This window comes from Rhinolophus hipposideros, assembly GCF_964194185.1.
Source record: "Rhinolophus hipposideros genome assembly, chromosome: 2".
In the NCBI taxonomy this organism is placed as follows: domain Eukaryota; kingdom Metazoa; phylum Chordata; class Mammalia; order Chiroptera; family Rhinolophidae; genus Rhinolophus; species Rhinolophus hipposideros.
The window spans coordinates 64798190-64811151 of NC_138048.1; the positions used below are offsets into that span (position 1 = coordinate 64798190).

At 35.3% G+C, this 12962-nt stretch overlaps 1 pseudogene across 1 annotated transcript; it reads right to left on the reverse strand.

Moving 5' to 3' along the window:
- Positions 1–242: 242 nt before the first annotated feature.
- Positions 243–606, reverse strand: LOC308487380 (ubiquitin-ribosomal protein eL40 fusion protein-like; annotated as a pseudogene). Its single transcript has one exon. The product of its transcript is annotated as a ubiquitin-ribosomal protein eL40 fusion protein-like (transcript).
- Positions 607–12962: the final 12356 nt, after the last annotated feature.

A 12962-nucleotide genomic window follows, 5' to 3' on the forward strand; every position in this document is an offset into this window, starting at 1 on the left:
AAATATTTTATTTTGAAATGTTAAATTATTTTAGTTGCAAAGACTTTCTAATATCCCTATTGATTTCTTTGACCCATTGGTTACTTAGAAGTATGTTTTTTAGTTTCCAAATTTAGTAGGATTTTCCAGATATTGTTCTGTTATTATTATTATTTTTCAATGAAAGGGAAACTTTATTGAAGCCCCTAGGCCAAGGGGTTTGGGCAGGAGGCCACCCTGTGAGCCGAGGTGGTGGAAGGTCCTTATTTGACCTTCTTCTTGGGGTGTAGGTTGTTGGCAGTTGACAGCACGAGGATGCAGGCGAGCATAACACTTGCAGCAGATCATCTTGTCACAGTTGTACTTCTGGGCAAGCTGGCGGAGGGAAGGCTCAATGATACCACCCCGCAAACGAAGCACCAAGTGCAGAGTGGACTGTCTTTGGATGTTATAGTCCGAGAGAGTGCGGCCATCCTCCAGCTGTTTGCCCGCAAAAATCAGACGCTGCTGGTCAGGTGGAATGCCCTCCTTGTCTTGGATTTTGGCTTTGACATTTTCAATAGTGTCACGGGGCTCCACCTCGAGTGTGATGGTCTTGCCCGTCAGGGTTTTCACAAAGATCTGCATCTCTATGTCTGCTGGGGAGGCTGCTCCGCCGACTTGTGGAAAAGAAAGAGAGCATTTTTCTGTTATTGATATCTGAAATAGTGTGTGTGAAATTATCTATCTTATCACCTTCTTATTTGCATTGAATGTCTAAATAGCAGGTGCTTCTTAGAGAGAGGAAAAAAACATTATTAACACGGAATTATTTAAATGATGGAAATTTCAGGTTCTATAGTTGATAGTAGCTCCCAAGGTTGATAGTAGCTCCCAAGGCCTCTGAGTAGAGTTGTGCAGTTTGTACACTGAACAGAAGCACCTGGCTGAACTGGCCAGGGAAGGCTAAAATCCAGTTCATGCTCTGCTTTCCAAGTTGATACCCACAGAGCTTTTTCTAATTCAAAAGAACTATCAAGTCTGGTGGTGGCCCTGATAGCTACCATTTATCTCTGTAATTACTATGTGTCTGACACTGTGCTAAAGGTTTTAAATGTGTTATCACATTTAATCATACCAACCCTATATTGAAAGTATTATAATTTTCATTTTAAAAATGAAAAAACTGAGGATTAGAGAATTTATATAACCTGATCTAAGTTGCAGAATTGGTATGTATTGTAGTCTGAATTCAAATTAGGTTTATCTGATTCTAAACCTACTCTGTTATATTGTCAGTGATTGATTTTTATTTAAGTGGACCATCAAACAGTCCTCAAATCTCTCTGGTAGGCCTTTTAGGCAGGTAAAATGATCACGGTTTACCATTCATTAAGAAAAATAATACAATAATAACGTGATTGTCTGAAAATCTTTGTACTCTGGGGATGAAAATCCTCTACTTTGATTACCCAATATGCATACAGATAAATTGTAGATAATCTAGGAAAAACAGATTCCCATTACAACTTTCTACCTACTGTTGTGTTTTATGGTGAGATCACTTACAGAATAGGGCTTGCTCATGCCCCTCACATAATATTATGGCCACATCAATTTTAGTAGAGACCTATGGGAGAAAGTATTATGGACAACATAATGACTTGGTATGAAAATGATTAATTTAATGTCCTGCTAATCTTTTTTAAGTGATAATCACATTGGATTATGACTATAATAATTAATGAAACTAGCAATGACCAGAGTTATTTAGTATAAGGAGAGAATTTGGCAAGGTCTACCGTGCCTCTTTTGTACTCTCCAATTAAATCTTGGTTCTGGCTCTTGCTCGATGCAAGACACTACTCAGGGGAAAACAAAGCCCACAGTGGAATATCATACTCTTTCATTTGTCATTTGTCTTTCATCATTTCTATTCTACCCAATGGACTGTGATTCAAGAGCTCATGTTTCTTCTACTTAAATAATATATTCATTGATATTTGACCCTTAGGAATAGGTAGGTTATCCACCTATTTCTCGCATCTAAGGAGTTCTTATTGTAAATATTCTCCCTGTTCTCCTTGGCAATATTATTGCCAACCTTTGGGGGACTCCAATAGATTCTCAAGTGATCATTTTGTGAAAGGTAGATATTATTGGAATTTGACCTGTTTATAGAAGGATAAACATGGAGGAGATACTGGTTATGGTTATGGAAGGAAAAAAGTATAGCTATTCTGTTTGCTTTAATCAATTTAAGAAAAGATGTTTGTAAATGTGTTGATGTCTATGTTTGGACTTCTTATGAATGTTGTGTTTTAGATAAAGATGTTAATCAAAAATCTAGTCAACATTATGTGTTGATCCCTGGGGGAAAATAAAACTTGAATGTAATATACACTTAGCATCGTTTTAGCATGTGTTGTATGGCTTGATGAAAAAGACCAATGTACAGGAGAATTTGGGGCTTTCAGTTTCAAGTAAATGAAAGTTTATACTTTTAAAGGACATTCGTCCACCAGCCATCATCTAGCTAGGGCTTACATTTTCAATGATTTGTATTCTAGACAATTTACTTATAAAATTGGGCAAACTTTGGGAATTCAAGAGATTATTCTTATCAGTTGGCTGTATCCTGACAATATTTCTGACATTTTAAGGTTATTATTCATTGATATTATTGCATATTGTGGAGTTTTCTTTTAACTTTTAAAGAGTAGGATAAAGAGATTGTGATGAAGCTCAGCAATGGGTGATTGCTCTTTACACATAACCTGCAATCAGGAAAAATATAAGAATTTAAATCGTAAGTGTATAAGAGTTACATCCTGATGTATCTGAAACATGTTCCTTATTACTTTGGCTTTAAATCTCTCTAATTTTTCTGTTAGATTAGAAGTTATTCATTTTGGGAGCAATAAAAAAATTCCAACTTGAACTGCCTCGTATCTTTTAATCGGAATTTTCCCAAAGCACAAAAGTAAAAAAGTAAAAGTTGCTGTGTTTCATTGGTTTTATTCTTTTGAATGTTGCTGTGCTGAAAGCTCTGTGTGAAATTATTAGAAGACAAGTTTTCAAATGGTTGTAAAAGAAGATGCATATATGGGGGACTCACTCAAAGGGCATTATTTTAAAAAAGAAATTTTCCAGCCACCCAGATCTCAGGGTAGCTATACTCATTCAAGGATAGAGAATTCACCATCTGTGTGATTATTTTTACATCTGAACTTTTTTTATACACCAGAGAGACTCAAAACTTTCAGGGTCATTTGCTCAGCATGTAGTGGAATGTCCTGTGCAATGGATTCCAATTAATATCACCATGCTCAATGGCTCTGTACCACCAGTGATGGATAACTGCTTTTCACTCGGCTTTATATGGCACTGCTTTGTTGCAGCTGCAACCAGGTCTATTGCCCCTTTGATAAAAATTTCAGTTACCCCAGGGAGCTTTCAACTTTATTAAGCATTGAAGTTTGCACATTTGTTCTTCTTTGGAAGAACAGATCAAAAGCACACTTTCCAAGGAAGTAATCTGAAAAATTAAGATAGCACTTGTGGACTTTGGAAATAATGTTTTCCTGTAATTGAAACCTAAGAACTTGTGTCAACTGACTATACTATTATAAATGTTCTTAGCATTTAACAAACCTTTCTCTCTTTTGGAAATTAAATAGTGTTCCTTGATTCTATTTAGCCAATTCTTTAGCCCACCGTGTCCTTTTTGTTGTGGTTAGGTAAACCTCAGTCTAGATTTAGAGATAGGGAACTGACAATCAAGGAGAAAAGCAATTAGATGATCAAGTTATGGTATAGAGAAAAGCTTGCAGTTTTCACTTCCATCTCTGGCATTAATTCACTGTAAAAACTTGAGCAAGCTGCTTAATTTTTCTGGGCCATAGTTTTCTTATCTTTGAAAAGTCAGGATTGGCTAGATGATATGTAAGATTTCTGCTGAATCTGAGATTCTCTGAATCTAAATGTTGGGCAGAGTGTGAACACTGAAAACACCTTCTATTTGCACATAGTCATTTTTACTCTGCACCTCCTCTCTGCTTCAATTCTAGGTTTAGCTTGGCAATAGAATAATATGGTGCTGTTATATCTGAGTTGAAATAAGATGTATCTGGAGCACTAGTTAAAGCCAGGGTAGTGCCAGCTTCACAAGGGAGATTAAACTGAGTCCTGTTTCTCCAACCAATCCTAAACTGCTAGAATTTTGGAGAAGGCATCAGACAGGCTCCTCCTGAGAAGATTGTCCCTTCTACACACACACACACACACACACACACACACACACACACACACACACACACACAAACTCACACACTTCTGATTTCTCCACTGCTGTTGGCACAAATTATTGCCTCCAGTGTTAGTCTGAATCTGAGGGCTACCCCTGTTATCATCTGTTTCAAAAGTAAAGGTCTTTGAACTCCAATTTGCAGGATTTGGATCCTTGGAAGGAGTCCTTTAAATCAAAATGTATACCACATATTGCCAGGAGACTGAATATAATTCCTTGTAGCATTTTTCAGTGGCTACTTAAAATATAAGTACTAAATATAGACATGCTCAAAATATTTTAGCATTAAAAAGCTGAAAACTATTTCTAAAATTTTAAGTTCTGATAATTAGGGATCAGGCTGGAGACATGTCTTTCTTCAGGATCTTAATAAGGTTATCTACCACTAAGAAAGGGGTGATATTATTAGAAACTTTTTCTTGGGAGGTAGGGATTTAGGACCCAAGGTTCTCATCTCAGACCCTCAACAATTTATTTCTGATATTGGGCAATTCACTTACTCTGTCTGTTCCTGATTTTTGTTGTTGTTGTTTTGTTGTTGTTTGTTTTGTTTTTATCTTTTATACTATACCAAACCCCTACAAGGGGTAGTTTCCCAAAGGTTAATGGCAGTGTGGAATTTGAATCATAATGTATTAAAATCTACTGCTCTATCTTGAACTTTGAATGGATCTTTTACTAATGTGTGTTTTGCCACATCTTTCATTGATCATTAGGAGAATAGTGGTTTACTGACTTATTCAGATCTTTCAGATGTTGACTCCTTTCATTACACAATATAAAACATTTTTTATTAATATCACCACCAATCTCATAAGAAAAATCTTTAAGTGTTGAGAAATTGTAAAGTTCACCATGGTACACTCAAGTTTTCCAAAATTTTAATTTTCTCTTCACGGCTCAAATTTTATCAGAGAGGGGCCAGCCCAGGGGCTCAGACGGTTAGAGCTCCATGCTCTTAACTCTGAAGGCTGCTGCTTCGATTCCCACATGGGCCAGTGGGCTCTCAACCACAAGGTTGCCAGTTCAATTCCTCGAGTCCCGCAAGGGATGGTGGGCTCTGCCCCCTGCAACTAAGATTGAACACGGCACCTTGAGCTGAGCTGCCTCCCTGATGGCTCAGTTGGTTGGAGCGCATCCTGTCAACCACAGGTTGTTGGTTCGACTCCCACAAGAGGGCTGCGCCCCCTGCAACTAGCAATGGCAACTGGACCTGGAGCTGAGCTGCGCCCTCCACAACTAAGACTGAAAGGACAACAACTTGAAGCTGGAAGCTGAACGGCACCCTCCACAACTAAGATTGAAAGGACAACAACTTGACTTGGAAAAAAGGCCTAGAATTACGCACTGTTTCTCAATGAAGTCCTGTACCCCTTCCCCAATTAGAAAAAAAAAATCTTAAAAAAAAAATGTTTCAGAGGCAAAAAATATCTGTTGTTTTCCTTGAAGTGACAGTTTCACTTGTTCATTTAAAAAAATAAAAAAGTCTACCAAATACCCAATCTGATAATCCATCATTTGTCTGTCAGTTTTTTTCCAACTAAAAATGATGTTCCGTGAGAACATAAGTTGTTTCTGCTCATAACTTAATTGCATAAAATTCGTTGCCTAGAGACAGCCATTATATTTCAGTATGCAGCAGAAGTACTTTATGTATACTTCCCATTTTATGCTACAAAATATTTATAAGTGTAGATCTAATAAAGCTAATCATTTTTATTACTTTAAAAAGGACATTCTTAAGTGACCCTAACATTTTGTTTTTATTGCGAATGCATGATGATAAGGAATATAACTACCAGTGCAGTTTGCCTTAATTCTTCCTGAGTGACCAACACTTTTATCCACCATTGCTTTTGCACCACTAGTAAGCATTATTATAGTGAAGAAGAAAAATAACATCTTAGTTTTATTATAAAAATAGCATTGACCTTGCCGACTTCCTGAAGGGATCTTGGAGACCCCAGGAGTATACAGATTGCATTTAGAAAACTGCAAGACTAAATTCAGTGTTATTATAGTCATGAGTTTTCCCCTTCTCTTGTTGTAAAAAGAATGAGACCGCATCTCACTGCTCCATTTCCCACAAAGCTGCTTCATCAATAGTAAGGAATCATTGACAATGAGGCTCACTCATTAGAAGCAGGGACCCACTCCGTAATGACTAGATTGCTCTGTCTTGCTGAGTAAGACAGAGTTTAACAACAGTAAGAATTTGAACAAATGTCGTCAGTTGCTGGTAAGCAGTACACAAAGCAGTAAGCAGTACATTCTTCTCATTATACTTGGCTTTTTTTCCAAGGTGGGATAATCATAAATAGTATTTCAAGAAATTCTTGGTACAGGGACAAGGCCAGGATTTGGGTCTAGCCTGAGGCCAAAGCCCATGGACTTCGCCACTGCTTTATACTGATCTCTGTGCTGCTACTCAGCTCAGAAAGTCAGTGATTCTGAAGACCAACATATTCCAGGAGTGGCAGATGGCTGGTGGTAGTAGAGACAGTCTGCACAGATAATTTGAAAGGGGTTAGTACTAACATGCACTCATAGGATTTGGGTGAACTGGAAGGATTTTAACAAACACAAGAAGTAGGGGTCTTTTAAATGTAGGCAACATGACCTGGTGATTGAAAGACCAAGCTTTGAATGCAAACAGTTCAAAGCCCAGAATTACAATTGCGCAGCTCTGTGATTTGAGATAAATTACTTAACCTCTCTGTGCTTCATTGTACTTATATGTAAGTTGAAATGATGAGAGATGATAATGCTAATGCTACCTATTGGGGCTTCAATCAGTAATGGTTTCATAAGCAGTAGAGCACCTGGTAAGTAGTAATTGAACTTTGACTATTAAAGTTATTTGCAGTGCTGGGTACACGATAACAGTGCAGTACAAATTGACTATTATTATTTAACACACTGCCTCCTGCTTCTCATTATTGGTGCTTCATTTGTTATTCATTTGTTTGGTCTATACTAATTTACGGAACACCCGCTGTGTAACTGTCACTGTGCTAAGTGACGAGCCTGCTGTGGTCTTGTAGTTGGCAGCTCCAATGTATTTATTTCCTTTTCTCTCACTTGATACTAGGGAAGAGAAGTACATTCATCTTCATTAGGCTTCCTCAGATTATTCAGTTCATAGGCCAACATTTAAAATCAAACAAACGTAGATGGGAAAGGAAGCACCTCCCATTTTCTAGTATTGTTATCAAAGTTTAAAAAATTCAAGTCAAAAAAATACTTTGTGTGGTATAGTATTTCTTTCATGAATGTGAAAACATAAGCTAATAATACACTGTTGGTTATAAATAGATTATTTGAGAGGAAGCTCTCTAACTCATTTTCTACTATGTGCAACGTACTTGGTGCTTGAAAATTCCTTAAGAAGTGTGTATATGCAGATGAAAATGGAGTTTTTCACTATTATTCATGTCACAAATATAAATTTCTTGAGAATGTGAAGATTCTTCCTATGAACCCATGAACATAAATGGTAACAATTTATTCATGGAAACTGAAAATAAGATTTGAAACTTTAAAGATGATAATTTTTGAATGGTAGAAAAAGCTAATCATTTTTATTGAACAGCTTTTAAACTTTATTCTTACTGAAAGTTTAAATTCTTCCTAACCTTAGCAAACAATAAAACATAAATATCAGGTGTACAGTAGATGTATCTGTAAAATGTCATGTCCAACAGATTTGAAAATTTAATTACATTTTAAATGTATTAGGAGAAATCCCATATAAAGGAATTGTAAGATTAATCACTTCAGTAAGAAATTCTGTAGTTAGCCACAGAAAAATCCTCTCTAAATTTTATTTTGAGTGTCTGAATTTGTTTATCTCAGGTATTTTAAGGCAACATATGTTATAAGAGAAGCTTTATATTTATATGTACTATAATAGAAGCTAATATTTCCTGACTATTTATCAAGTTAGAATCACACCATAAGTCTTTTGAAAAGTATCCTGACAGAAATAAACTGTAATGTGAGTTATTGGCTGAGCTTCATTCCAGTGATATAATTCATTTCAGCATGCATTTTCCTTGACCTCTCAGTACCATTCAAATTTACCGGCCCCTTCCTCTCTTGAATGTGTTCTTATTTGGGCTTATAGTGACGGTTCTCTCAACTGTTTCTCTCTTACCTCTTTGGTTGCTTTTCCTCAGAGTCCTTTTCTGGCTTTTCCTTCTCTACCTCTATATATCAGAGCTTTTTATGTCACAGTCCTGGGACTGTTCTATTTGTACACAGAGTCAGACTGAATCCTGGTTACAATGCTTAAACTCTCTGTAAACAAGAATTACAACCTATGTGCCTCAGTTTCCTAATATATAAAAAGGAGATAATAATAATATCTACTTCAAGGAATTCTTGTGAGGATTAGTACATACATTTAAAGAATTTAGAATACTGCCTGGTACATAATAGGTACTGAGTATGTTTTAATTGTTTTTATTCTGCAATATATTCTCTCCCTAAGTAATTGTATCAATACCCACCTATATGCTGGTAAACCCTAAATTTAGATCTCTAATCCAGATGTCTTTTCTGAGGTTCAGACATTGTACTTGTATATATCTTACTACACAGTATTTTCCCTTGGATGTTTTTCAGATACTTCAAATCATGTTCAGAATTGAAAGTTAAATTATTAATCTCCCTCTTTCTCGATCTCTTTCCCACTCCCAATTAGGTCTTCCTTAGAACATTACAATGTCAGTAATTAGTATTTTCATTCCCCCAGCTCAAACAAAAACTGAATAGTCATATATTTTTAAATTTGATTTTTTTATATGGGAAATTTATAGCGTGTACAAAAATAAAGAGAATACATGGCTCCAACAATTAGCCTGGAGGATCTTGTTTCATTTACACTCTCACCCACTGCAACACACCCCAAATGATAAAAGAAACTTCTTTCACAACTTTTCGTTACCTAACAGTATATTTCATATAGGAAAAATAAAATACTCTATTCTTTTCCTTTGTTTATCAGTGTTCAGCGTTGATTCTATATCATATTTCATGAGTGGTCAATGAACTTTTAAAAATGTTCTTATGTGTTTCAACCCATTGTGGTGATTATTATTATTATTATTATTAAATTTCCACCTTTGACTTGTAGAAACTTGTTCAATTTGGTTCCTGAGTCCTTTTGACAAACCTCAGTAGTCTTTGGTGGTAACCTCATTGTTTTCTGGTATGATAAAATAATCCAAGATTATCTTAGATATCTCTTTCTCCAGGACTGAGATCATCCATTTCTCCAAGGAGTCCAGTATTGCTAAATGGTATTTAGAGACCACAGTCTGGATTTTAGGAGTGCTCATTGCTGCTGCATTGTTTCAAGGCTTATTCAGTGTACAGACCTAGGAAATACATAAATATTTTTTTAAGGAAAATATGAGTTCACAATATTTTAAATTTAAGATTAAAATGTTTTTACTTCTTTGATTATATATTTACGCCATTTTCTACTACTATAAAAATATTGTTTCTTAATGGTATAGACATAATCATTCATTTTTTTTATCCTAGATTGTATACATAGTTTCAGAATAACATGACCAATGTTATCACTAACAATGTGAGTACTAGAAATTGTTCAAGATTTTTTTTACATTTCACTTATTTATTTTGGTCCTCAGAGTATATCCTACTGGGCAAATAAAATTATTGTGTTTTCAATTCATTTGAAATAATTCTTCTCTATTTGATTACGCCATCACATACCTTGTCTCCCCGAAAAAGTAAGACCTAACTGGAAAATAAACCCTAGAATGATTTTTCACTGAACATAAGCCCTAATGTGTCTTTTGGAGTAAAACTTAACATAGGATCCAGTCTTATTTTCGGGGAAACGTGGTAGATGAATAGATTGAATAGATTGATTTGTTGCATTTTTCTTACTATTTTTAGAGATTTTTTTTAACAAAATTTTAATTTTTAATTATATAATGCATTTATATGGTTTCAAAGAAACTAACCAAAGAAGGTATATTTAAAGAAGTCTATTATCTATCCCTATGTGTCTTACAGTTTCTTTCCTTTCCCTATATGTAGTCATTTTACAACTTTTTCACTTTGGCCTATTTTTAAAAAATTTAGCAAAAACATATATGTATTTGTATCCTTCCTCCTTTTAAACATAAAAAGTAGTACATTATACATACTTTTCTTCAACTTGCTTTTTTCACTTGTCTGCCATATTTCCCTGAAAATAAGACCTAGCCGAACCATCAGCTTTATTGAATCTTTTGGAGCAAAAATTAATGTAAGACCCGGTCTTATTTTAATATAATATAAGACCAGGTATAATATAATATAATATAATATAATATAATATAATATAATAAACATTAATATAATGCTGGGTCTTATATTAATGTTTGCTCCAAAATGATGCATTACTGCTGGTGGTCGGCTAGGTCTTATTTTCAGGGAAACATGGTATATACTGTGGAAATCACTTTTATAGCTGTATATAAAAATAGCCCAATTTTCTGTTATTGTTGTGTTGTACTTTATTGAGTGGGTGTGTCATGGTTTATTCAACCAGAACACTTTTGATAGGTGTTTGATTTTTTTCCCAATTGTGTGTTGGTGAATGGTTGACAATCAGCTTTCTCTAGAGGAAAAAGCTCTTATTTTGGAGTGTTTGCAAATTTCTATGTGGTGAAATGCTGCCACCATGGCTGATTTCAAGCTACTAACATCATGTCACTGGCTGTGAAGTTGTGAAGTGATATACAATCATTATATACTATTTCTACCATTCAGATGTAATACATGTAAATACCCTGAAGAGCTTAGATACGGTAAAATAACACGATGAATTTTGAGTACTAACTACTAGTATTTTTAAATATAATTTATTTAATTGTAAGTTTATATAATTTAATTTTAAACAATCACTATATTTAACAACTAGCTTGCAAAGTTTCTGAAATTTAACAATCAATTTTTGTAAGCACTGCATGCCAGTTCCAGTATACTCATTGGTTGCTATGACAAATGTTGCTGTGATGAATAGCTTTGTACATGTGTCAATTTTGTATGTTTGCCAGTATATCTTTGAGATAGATTTTTAGAAGTGGGATTACTGAATCAAAGGATAAATGCTTATGTTGCTAAATTCTCCTCCAAAGAGGTAGTGCCATTGACATTTCAACCAGTATTAAGTGAGAATATTTGTTTCCCTAACTCTCACTAATAAAGTATGTTACCCAAATTTTGGATTTTCCCCTAAGTAAGTGAGAAATGTTCTCTCTCTATAGATACCATTTGCATTTATCTTATTATGGGTGATGTTGACTATCATTTTTTACCCATTAGACATTTCTGAAAGCTCCTTCCTGCCTCAATCCCCATATCTAACCAGTTGCCAAGTATTTTTTTCTTTCTCAGTCTCCATTGCAACCATCCCAGTTAAAGTTGAAATCCTCCATCTGGATTAATATCCTGTCTTGTCTTCTCACTCCATTTTGTCTTTTCTGATCCATTTTCTACAGATAAGCCAGAGGAACCCTTCCAATAAAAATGGAATCCTTTCACTCACCTGCTGCTAGTACTCTCTCTAGTGGCTTACCACTGTTCTTGACATTCCAAATTCTTTAGATAGGCCATTGGGGAGAACTTTTTCACAAAATCACTCTTAGGTGTAAACAGGTTGGGAAATATGGTGTGGAAAACGGAAGGAGAAAATTGCTCTCACACTAGCATGAATTAAACATGCAATTAATGAAAAGAATGATTAAATAAGGCTGGAGTTTATTTGGGAAGACTTTTTAGAGCAGGTGATGAACGTGACCTGGTGGAGAGAAAGCGGAAGGAGAGTGTGTGTGAAGGCCAATAAGTGAGAATTAGCTAGGCTTTCCTGGCAATAGGAAGCAGGTGGGAGAGGTACTAAGTGGAGAAGTGACAGCTAAGTAGAGTCTCTCAGAGGTTGAGAAAGACCTAAGCTGTTTCTAATTTTTGAAACTTCCAGAGTATTAAAATAGAAATAAATTCCAAACAAGGCTGCAAAACTTATGGTATATTTCAAAGACATCTGTTTATAATTTAAACACCAAAAATACAATGCAATATAATTGTACCATTCACAAGATGATTACTGAATTTATAAAAAAAATTAATTTGTAGTACACTGCAGGCGGTATGCTATAATAATAGGGTAGAAGTTTTAAAATTCTATAATGTATGTCTCTTTTCAACTTGTTAGGGTATCCCTGGGACTGTGTTATGGGTTAAATTGTGTCCCCCACCCTGTATTAGGTTCTCCAGAGAAACAGAATCAATAGGATGTGTGTGCGTGCATGCACGCGTGTGTGTATAAAAAATGTAATATAAGAAACTGGCTCATGCAATTATGGAGGCTGGCAAATCCAAAATCTGCAGGCTGGAGACCCAGGAGTGCCAATTGTGCAGTTGTAGTCCAAAGGCTAGCAGACTGGAGACTAGGAGAGGCAATGGTGCAGATGAAGTTCAAACGCAGTCTGCTGGAGAATTCCCTCTTGCTCAAAAAGGCTGATCTTTTTGTTTATTTCAGGCCTTCAACTGATTTGAAGAGGTCCACTCACATTATGGAGGGCAGTCTATTTGACAGAATATAAAGTAATATACGGGTGTAATAGATTATTATCCTGCTAATAGCATCAACATTCTCAAAACAAATCTCTGATTC